Below are 10,910 nucleotides of genomic sequence, written 5' to 3'. Positions count from 1 at the left end.
GCCTGTGGTGATAACCCTGGGACAGAGTTTGCTGGGTAAGGGTTTGCCCATTATTTGTGTAACTCTTTTATTTCCACCATGTGCAGGTTCTCTGTGGTCTCACTGCTCACGGCTCTAAAACCTTCAGAGCATCGGAGGGCCGATGAAAGTCAAACATTAACCTGAGAGATTCTTCATTTTTCAACATTCCAACGTAATGCTCAAAGGCTCAGATATTCCAGGCAAAGCTTGAACATCTTAAAAAACAGAAATCAAAAGAGTAAAAATAAAGCCTGTAAGACATACAGCATGATGTGACATCTCAGTCATGAAACATCTGTGGCCAAGTTGAACTCTGTGAAGTTTGACTGTCGCTCAAAAGTTGTCAGCCCAAGGTTGTTTTGACCTCATTAAAGTCTAATCGCTGAAGTACACAAATGATGATTCATTGGTTTGTGTGCGTGCTGTGTGTGTGACAGAGAGAGTGTGAGTCCTAAGAATGTGTGAAAAAGGTCATACTGTTGAGATTAAAAATACATGAGGGAGTTTCCCCCTCTCTCTCCCCTGGTGATCTTCATGCTAACAATCTCCCTCCCCCAGCACTGTACCAATAAAGTGATATAATTGTCATGACAATGAGATGGCAATAAACCTAATCTTAAAAAATATAATATGCTAGTTGATAGATAAATCTATATCTCAGCTCTGCTTCACAGCTACACAGTGGGCACTGGGCAGTGTCTCTCTCACCGTCTCAGTGGGTCTCTCTTTATACCTTGATGCAGAACATGTCTTTTTCTCTCCTTGCAGTATTCACATTGCCTGGAATAGATTTGATAATTTGGTCAATTTCCCTGTTCACTGTTGAATGGACCAATACATTTGAATACTTCTGTATTCCCCTGTGACAGTGCTTGCCATTTGTCATACATCACTCAAGTCACCACTCAGGTCTCAGATGACAAGTTGAGGTGATAACATCACTGTCACTCCTAATTACTGATGTACACCAAAGGTTTTATGACTATATGAATGTAGCTGCTCATTTGACTGAACAGATCAGCATAGGAACATTTGTCCACTGTTCTGAAATGTACAGTACAATTGTTTTTTTAATGTCATTTCAATTTACACATGTTGAGGAATTTGCTTCCATTTTGAATAACAGTTCAATCATAGGCTAAGGGTTTGTGGTGTAGGACTAACTCTCAACAGCTGTCACTTCAGCACAGAGGACATAATAAATTAGACCCAAATCAGCCACCATAATGTCCTGGCAGACACTGAAAACAAGGGCTCCTGGGAGCTATTACATTGAGTGATTTGATGATAACAAATCAAATTATATTTGGTGCAACTCATTTTTTTTAAATGTGGAGAGAAAGAACAGTATACATAGTCACAAACAGACACATGCAAAAAAACAAGGGCATGATCACTTATTTTTCCCTTTTTCCATTGTGGTCCTTTCCTTCGTCTGAACAGGGAAGTGGGGCACACCACGAACACACTCCCTGGGCTCCTCGTGGTCACCACATGTGGAGAATGCAAATTACATATACCGTATGTGTCATCAACAGCATATCAAGGAAAACATCTGTCACATTCAGACATCTGATGGACCCGCCTACTACGGTGCATTCGGAAAGTTTTCAGACCCCTTGACTTTTTCCACATTTTGTTACGTTACAGCTTTATTCTAAAATGGATTAAATTGTTTTTTTCGTTCATCAATACCCCATAATGACAAAGCAAAACAGGTTTAGAAATGTTTGCTAATTTACTAAAAATGAAAAACAAGAACATGGAGACTAGTCAGGATCGAGGGAAAGATGAACGGAGCAAAGTACAGAGAGATCCTTGATGAAAATCTGCTCCAGAGCGCTCAGGTTCTCAGACCGGGGCGAAGGTTCACCTTACAACAGGACAACGACCCTAAGCACACAGCCAAGACAACGCAGGAGTGGCTTCGGGACAAATCTCTGAATGTCCTTGACTGGCGCAGCAAGAGCCCGGATTTGAACCTGATTGAACACCTCTGGAGAGACCTGAAAATAGCTGTGCAGCAACGCACCCCATCCAACCTGACAGAGCTTGAGGATCTGCAGAGAAGAATGGAAGAAACTTCCCACATACAGGTGTACCAAGCTTGTAGCGTCATACCCAAGAAGACTCGAGGCTGTAATCGCTGCCAAAGGTGCTTCAACAAAGTACTGAGTAAAGGGTCTGAATACTTATATAAATGTGATGTTTCAGGTTATTTAAAATGTTTAATTTGCAACGTTTTCTAAAAACCTGTTTATGCTTTGTCATTACGGGGTATTGTGTGTAGAATGATGAGGGAAAAAAACAATTTAATCCATTTAATAAGGCTGTAACGTAACAAAATGTGGAAAAAGTCATTGTCAGAGTGTCAAACCACAACCTTAAATTTGGTTCTTCAAACAGAATACATTAACATAAGTTTCCATTTCTCAACACCACATGAATATACACCGGTGTACCGGCAGAAGACAGTGACAGCTCATCTTCTTCATAACAACAATGATTCAACCTCTCATCACTACCTATCTTCCTTCCCCTTGTCTTGTTTCTCTCCAGTCATGGCCTCTAACTCCAGTGGGACCTGTAAGGGTCCTGCTTACCTTGTCGTTCCTGGTCTCCAGGGCTGCTGTTGCCGTGTGAAGTCCTTAGTGACCCAGTCATGTGTCCTTTAAAGGGGGAGATCTGAGAGAGGAGAGATAAGCAACTCTGCATCTGTCTGTGTGAATAAACAAATAAACATTGAGCCCAGAGGATGAAATGAAACAGATACCTTTGAAGCTGGAGAACAAAGGATAATGGTTTGCTTAGGGTTTGTGGTTTGTCCTTCTGGAAAGAGCATGATCTGCAGTAGATTTGATTCAATTTGATTTGTCACACAATACTACCTCTAGCACACAGTGTCTTTAAGAAATTATTTTCAAGGTGGACAGCAGGGACAAAATAATATGTTGGTAAGAAACATTTCAAAGTGAGTAAAAGCATATATGATCTGCAGGTGGAATGGACCTCTCCACAGATAATACATCTTTACTGAGAACGAAGTCTACTTTTTGTTTTCCTCTCTTTCTAAATCACTCTCTATACAGAGATATCGCTCAAATATACACCACACAGTCTTGTTGAGCTGAGGTTTAATCCTGTTTAAGATTGAGAGGTGACCCATTAATGAAAGTTTAATTCATCTTAATTTAATTACGGATATACAGTACCAGTCAAAGGTTTGGACACACCTACTCATTCAAGGGTTTTTCTACTTTGTAGAATAATAGTGAAGACATCAACACTATGAAATAACACATATGGAATCATTTAGTAACCAAAAAAAGCCTTAAACAAATCAAAATATATTTTATATTTGAGATTCTCAAAGTAGCCAAAAATCAAAATCAATTTTTATTAGTCACATGCGCCAAATACAACAGGTGTAGGTAGACCTTACAGTGAAATGCTTATTTACGAGCCCCTAACCAACAATGCAGTTTTAAAAAATACGGATAAGAATAAGGAATGAAAGTAACAAGTAATTTAGAGCAGCAGTAAAATAACAATAGCGAGACTATATAAAGGGGGGTACCAGTACAGAGTCAGTGTGCAGGGACACCGGTAAGTTGAGGTAATATGTACATGTAGGTAGAGTTATTAAAGTGACTATACATAGACGGTAACAACAGAGAGTAGCAGTAAAATAACAATAGCGAGACTATATAAAGGGGGTACCAGTACAGAGTCAGTGTGCAGGGACACCGGTAAGTTGAGGTAATATGCACATGTAGGTAGAGTTATTAAAGTGATTATGCATAGACGGTAACAACAGAGAGTAGCAGCGGTGTAAAAGAGGGGGAGGGGCAATGCAAATCGTCTGGGTAGCCATTTGATTAGATGTTCAGGAGTCTTATGGCTTGGGGGTAGAAGCTGTTTAGAAGCCTCTTGGACCTAGACTTGGCTCTCTGGTACCACTTGCCATGAGGTAGCAGAAAGAACAGTCTAGGACTAGGGTGGCTGGAGTCTTTGACCATTTTTTAGGGCCTTCCTCTGACACCGCCTGGTATAGAAGTCCTGGATGGCAGAAAGCTTGACCCCAGTGATGTACCGGGCCGTTTGCACTACCCTCTGTAGTGCCTTGTGGTTGGAGGCCGAGCAGTTGCCATACCAGGCAGTGATGCAACCAGTCAAGATGCCCTCGATGGTGCAGCTGTAGAACCTTTTGAGGATTTGAGGACCCATGCCAAATCTTTTCAGTCTCCTGAGGGGGAATAGATTTTGTCGTGCCCTCTTCACGACTGTCTTGGTGTGCTTGGACCATGTTAGTTTGCTGGTGATGTGAACACCAAGGAACTTGAAGCTCTGAACCTGCTCAACTGCAGCTCCGTCGATGAGAATGGGGTGTGCTCGGTCCTCTTTTTCCTGTAGTCCACAATCATCTCCTTTGTCTTGATCACGTTGAGGGAGAGGTTGTTGTCCTGGCACCACACGGCCAGATCTCTGACCTCCTCCCTATAGGCTGTCTAGTCATTGTCGGTGATCAAGCCTACCACGGTTGTGTCATCGGCAAAGCCACCCTTTGCCTTGACGACAGCTTTGCACACTCTTGGTATTCTCTCAACCAGCTTCATGAGGAATGCTTTTCCAACAGTCTTGAGGTAGTTCCCACATATGCTGAGCACTTGTTGACTGCTTTTTCTCCACTCTGCGGTCCAACTCATCCCAAACCATCTCAAATGGGTTGAGGTCGGGTGATTGTGGAGGCCAGGTCATCTGATGCAGCACTCCATCACTCTCCTTCTTGGTCAAATAGCCCTTACACAGCCTGGAGGTGTGTTTTGGGTCATTGTCATGTTGAAAAACAAATTATAGTCCCACTAAGCGCAAACCAGATGGAATGGCGTACCGTTGCAGAATGTTATGGTAGCCATGGTTAAGTGTGCCTTGAATAAAATAAAATAAATCACTAACAGTGTCAACAGCAAAGCACCCCCACACCATCACCTCTCCTCCATGCTTCACGGTGGGAACCACTCTGCGTCTCACAAAGACACGCGGTTGGAACCAAAAATCTCATTGCTGTCCATTGCTCGTGTTTCTTGGCCCAAGCAAGTGTCTTCTTCTTATTGGTGTCCTTAAATAGTGGTTGCAGCAATTCGATCATGAAGGCCTGATTCACGCAGTCTCCTCTGAACAGTTGATGTTGAGATCTGTCTGTTTCTTGAACTCTGTGACGCATTTATTTGGGCTGCAATCTGAGGTGCTGTTAACTCTACTGAACTTATCCTATGGAGCAGAGGTAAATCTGGGTCTTCCGTTCCTGTGGCGGTCCTCAGGAGAGCCAGTTCAATCATAGCGCTTGATGGTTTTAGCAACTGCACTAAAATACACTTAAAGTTCTTGAAATGTTCTTTATTAACTGACCTTCATGTGTTAAAGTAATGGACTGCCATTTCTCCTTGCTTATTTGAGCTGTTCTTGCCATAATATGGACTTAGTCTTTTACCAAATAGGGCTATCTTCTGTATATCACCCCTACCTTGTCACAACACAACTGATTGGCTCGCATTAAGAAGGAAAGAAATTAACTTTTAACAAGGCACACCTGTTAATTGAAATGCATTCCAGGTGACTACCTCATGAAGCTGGTTGAGAGAATGCCAAGTGTGTGGAAAGCTGTCAAGGCAAAGGGTAGCTACTTTGAAGAATCTCAAATATAAAATATATTTTGATTTGTTTAACACTTTTTTGGTTACTAAATTATTGAGACACAAGCCTTGTCCACGTGAGCTGCAGATGTTTCCTTTGTCACCCCTGGAGTTATTGTTCTTGGTCTCCTCTGATTTTGTCTTGGGATGAGATGCAGATGAGATCATTATTTCGGAATGCCTCTGGAAGCAGCTATTAAAATTCACTCTGAGATAAGGCTTGTTAAACTCTCATTAAATTCCACTCTGAGATAATGCATGTTAAACTCCCATTATGTTTTGATTAGAAGGCACAGAGCCCGGCGCCATGGTGATTGTGTTTTTAATCCGATTTTTCCTCACTGTGGAGCAAATAGGAAATGACAAGAGGGGAGAAGCAACAAAGCAAAACAAGCTGAGCAAGCAGCAACATTCCATTTAACCCAAAGGACAGAATGGAATTTCTGTTTCGCGTTTGACATAATGAAAGTATATGAGAATGGATCCGAAATGGGATTGCTTTCCAAAGTGTTATATTGCTACGTGGGTATTGGATCTTGATGAATTATTTAATGGAATAGGAATGAATGGACTGAGAAAATGTGAATTCTGTCAATATTAATATTTTTTTCCTAGCAGTGTACAACTCATAAAGTGACACTGAATATTGTTATTTTTTCATAAACCAGTGATCCATTTAAAAACAGACTGCAGTAGCAAGCTCCCCAACATTACATAAAAACCTCATTATACTTCCTATGCCCTAACTGGCACACCACATTTGCCTCATACATAGTTGAAGAATTTGATTCTACAGCAACCACCATTAGCCCATCACATGGTTACGGCAGAGGGGGTTTACTCTGTGGTATAAGTGTTGGCACAGCAAGGTCACCGTGTCATTTTAAACTATCCTTTTCACTCCACTCTCACTAAAGGTTGTAATACTATGGAAACTAAAATTCTTTACACAGTGTGAACAAAAACATGTGATATAATGTGAACTAAAGCACATTCACTCAACTGTATTTTTTATTTTTTATTTTAGGGGCCCATCCACCACCCTCTTCAGAGGACAAAAATAATGTTGTTTTTACAGCTTTGTCTTTTGTTGTTACATGTACAGTACATTCTACATACGTTTTACATACATGGCATTTCATTATTATTATTTACAGCAGTTACATAGCAAGAATAAAATAAAGTAATAAAGCAAACCTCCCTCTTATGATTTCCATGTGAGATATATTTGAAATGTGTTTAGATTTTTCACATACGGTCTGAACCTGTCTAATCGCATTGTGTCTACAGATGTAAGTTAAGGAAATAATTTTACTAAAAGTATTTGTAATGGCATATTTTCTCTATTCCATCCAATAAATATGACCACTGCCCTGGAGAGGGAGGTGCTATTTCAAAGACACACTCACAACAGGCTTTAATGCACGTCCGTAGAGATGGCAGTGTGACACTTCGGATTGCAAGTTGACAAACAAAAGGATGCTTCTTCGTTGAAGCATATAAAACGTACAGACTTTCTAATATAAAATATGGGGAAACTAAAATGTTTATAATTCCTCTAATTCTAATAGTGCAATAAATGAAGGCTATTGTGTGCAGTCAATTCAAGATATCATGTGAGTAAGTGCGGTCAAAAAACTACACTGCTTCCCCGTCTAACCAAGACTCCTCCTCGTAGGCCCGACTTCCTCCCTCAAATAACCTTTCCTCCTCCTATGCACAGGGCATTATTCCATCACATGTGCTGATTCTCAAGATCTTGCATGCTAATGAGATGCTATAGAGCCCACACTACTACACTGTTTGAGCCAAGGACTACATGCTTTCTGGTAAGTTTTGATTACAATACTGGGTGGGGTGAATATATTTTATATGACATACATAATTTTTTGTTAACTAGTAAATAGTAGCCTACAGCAAAGTGTTTAAATCATTTTTGCTACCATGTTAACAATTTCTGCTAGTTAGTTTTTGCTACCATGTGGGTTTTAGCTTGCTTGAGCCTGCTAACTGAGGAGTGTTAATTCACCTGTTTCCATACATATTTCATTTTAAAACATGTATCTTACAAAGGAGTTGTTTATTCTAACTGCTTAACTATTTAACTGTACATGGAATTGTATTTCTTTTCTTTCTAATCTTCAGAGGAAAATGCCATGAGTACTATCTGATGTGTAGAGACATATCACTGCAGCTAATGTAGAAGAGAAAGCTGTGTACATTTGCAAATACTGGGCCAAATTATATGTGAAGAATGCAATAAAGATGCAGAATCATCTGGCCAAGTGCATAAAGTTCCCTCAGCGCTCACAACAAGCAACCTCTGACAAAAGTCCCTCTACTTCTATTCGAGGTGAGGAATCCTACCCTCACATCCATTGGCTGTGCTGCTTATGCATTGAATCTGTTTGTCAAGTAAATCATGGCACTGAAAACAGTGGACACACTCTACAAGAGAGCCAAGGAAATGGTTAGGTATGTGAAGGGTCATCAAATTATAGCAGCAATCTACCTCATCAAGCAAAGTGAGAAGAATAAGGGCACAACATTGAAGCTGCCCAGAAACACCCGTTGGGGTGGTGTTGTCATCAAGTTTGACAGTCTCCTGGAGGGAAAGGAGTCTCTCCAAGAAATGGCCATATCACAGTCTACCAATATGGACAGCCCTATCAGGAGGATCCTCCTGGAATGTATTTTGGGAGAGAGTGGTAAGCAGCCTGAAATGTATAGCAGTAGCCATTGCACGGACTGAAGGAGACAATGCCATCTTGTCTGATGTTCAGACTCTGCTTGCAGATGTAAGAGAAGAAATCCGTACTGCCCTGTCCACTTCACTGTGGACTTATGCCTGAATCCCATAGACGCTGCAGCGTAGATGTTGGACCCCAAGTATGCTGGCAAGAGCATCCTGTCTGGTGCAGAGATCAACAAGGCCTATGGTGTCATCACTATCGTGTCTTGCCACCTTGGCCTGGATGAGGGAAAGGTTCTTGGCAGTCTGGCGAAGTATACTTCCAAGCAAGGGCTTTGGGATGGAGATTGCAATATGGCAGTCATGCCAGCATATCTCATCAGCCACCTGGTGGAAGGGACTTTGTGGATATGAGGCTCTTTTCCCTGTTGCCTCCATCATCCTCCAAATCCCACCAACATCAGCCGCCTCAGAGCGCAACTGGTCCTTGTTTGGGAACACACACACCAAAACAACAAAATTGGTTGCCATCAGGGGAAATTTGAGGCTTTTTGAGCCGGACAATGAGCCATCCTCAACAAGGTTAGAAAGTGACAGTGAAGATGAGGAATCAGAGTCTTGATGTTCAAGAGGTGGACATTGAGGAGGTCCAGGGAGAAGACATGTAAGCCTGAGAGGAAGACAACTAAAGCTTTAGTTTCTAGATTATCATTTTACAGATGTATGTTGAGAAAGGTTTTGGGAGATGCGATGGATCATTGGGGATCATTCAACTTTCCTTTTTGTTTTTCAGTGAAATCATCCCATGTGAAGAGTCAACTAATTTAATTAAAGTTAAATTCGTAACTAAATCGGGGTTTTTTCTATTGTAAGAATTTAATAATTTGCAATTATGTCTACTTATAAAAGGTAAAAGGTTTATGTTTCCGTCTCCAAATATGGTAAATATATCCAATGCAAAAAACATCTACATTTAAATGGTAAAAATATGAATTTGCATATATTTCCATATACAGTTGAAGTCGGAAGTAGACACACACCTCAGCAAAAACATTTAATCAGAGTAAAAATTCCCTGTCTTAGGTCTGTTAGGATCACCACTTTATTTGAAGAATGTGAAATGTCAGTATAATAGCAGAGAGAATGATTTTTCAGCTTTTATTTCTTTCATCACATTCCCAGTGGGTCAGCAGTTTACATGCATTTGGTAGCATTGCCTTTAAATTATTTAACTTGGGTCAAACGTTTCGGTTAGCCTTCCACAAACTTGCCACAATAATTTGGGTGAATTTTGGCCCATTCCTCCTGACAGAGCGGGTGTAACGGAGTCAGGTTTGTTGGCCTCCTTGCTCGCACACGCTTTTTCAGTTCTCCCCTCACATTTTCTATGGGATTGATGTCAGGGCTTTGTAATGGCCACTCCAATACCTTGCCTTTGTTGTCCTTAGCCATTTTGGCGCAACTTTGGAAGTATGCTTGGGGTCATTGTCCATTTGGAAGACCCATTTGCAACCAAGCTTTAACTTCCTGACTGATGTCTTGAGATTTTGCTTCAATATATCCACATAATTTTCCACCCTCATGATGCCATCTATTTTGTGAAGTGCACCAGTCCCTCCTGCAGCAAAGCACCCCCACAACATGATGCTGCCACCCCCTTGCTTCACAGTTGGGATGGTGTTCTTCGGCTTGCATGCCTCCCCCTTTTTCCTCCAAACATAACAATGGTCATTATGGCCAAACAGTTCCATTTTTGTGTCATGAAACCAGAGGACACTTCTCCAAAAAGTACAATCTTTGTCTCCATGTGCAGTTGCAAACTGTAGTCTGGCTTTTTTAATGGCGGTTTTGGAGTAGTGGCTTCTTCCTTGCTGAGCGGCCTTTCAGGTTATGTTGATATAGGACTCGTTTTACTGTGGCTATAGATACTTTTGTACCTGTTTCCTCCAACATCTTCACAAGGTCCTTTGCTGGTGTTCTGGGATGGATTTTCACTTTTTGCACCAACGTACGTTCATCTCTAGGAGACAGAATGCGTCTCCTTCCTGAGCGGTATGACGGCTGTGTGGTCCCATGGTGTTTATACTTGCGTACTATTGTTTGTACAGATGAACATGGTACCTTCAGGCGTTTGGAAATTGCTCCCAAGGATGAACCAGACTTGTGGAGGTCTACAATATTTTTTCTGAGGTCTTGGCTGATTTCTTTTGATTTTCCGGTGATGTCAAGCAAAGAGGCACTGAGTTTGAAGGTAGGCCATGAAATACATCCACAGGTACATCTCCAATTGACTCAAATGATGTCAATTAGCCTATCAGAAGCTTCTAAAGCCATGACATAATTTTCCGGAATTTTCCATGCTGTTTAAAGGCACAGTCAACTTAGTGCATGTAAACTTCTGACCCACTGGAATTGGGATTCAGTGAATTATAAGTGAAATAATCTGTCTAAGTAATTTCTTGTGTCATGCACAAAGTAGATGTCCTAACCAACTTGCCAAAACT

This window comes from Oncorhynchus tshawytscha, linkage group LG07 (genome assembly GCF_018296145.1).
Source record: "Oncorhynchus tshawytscha isolate Ot180627B linkage group LG07, Otsh_v2.0, whole genome shotgun sequence".
In the NCBI taxonomy this organism is placed as follows: Eukaryota; Metazoa; Chordata; class Actinopteri; order Salmoniformes; family Salmonidae; genus Oncorhynchus; species Oncorhynchus tshawytscha.
The sequence above is the reverse complement of the archived record's forward strand: the minus strand, read 5'-3'. Positions refer to the sequence as shown.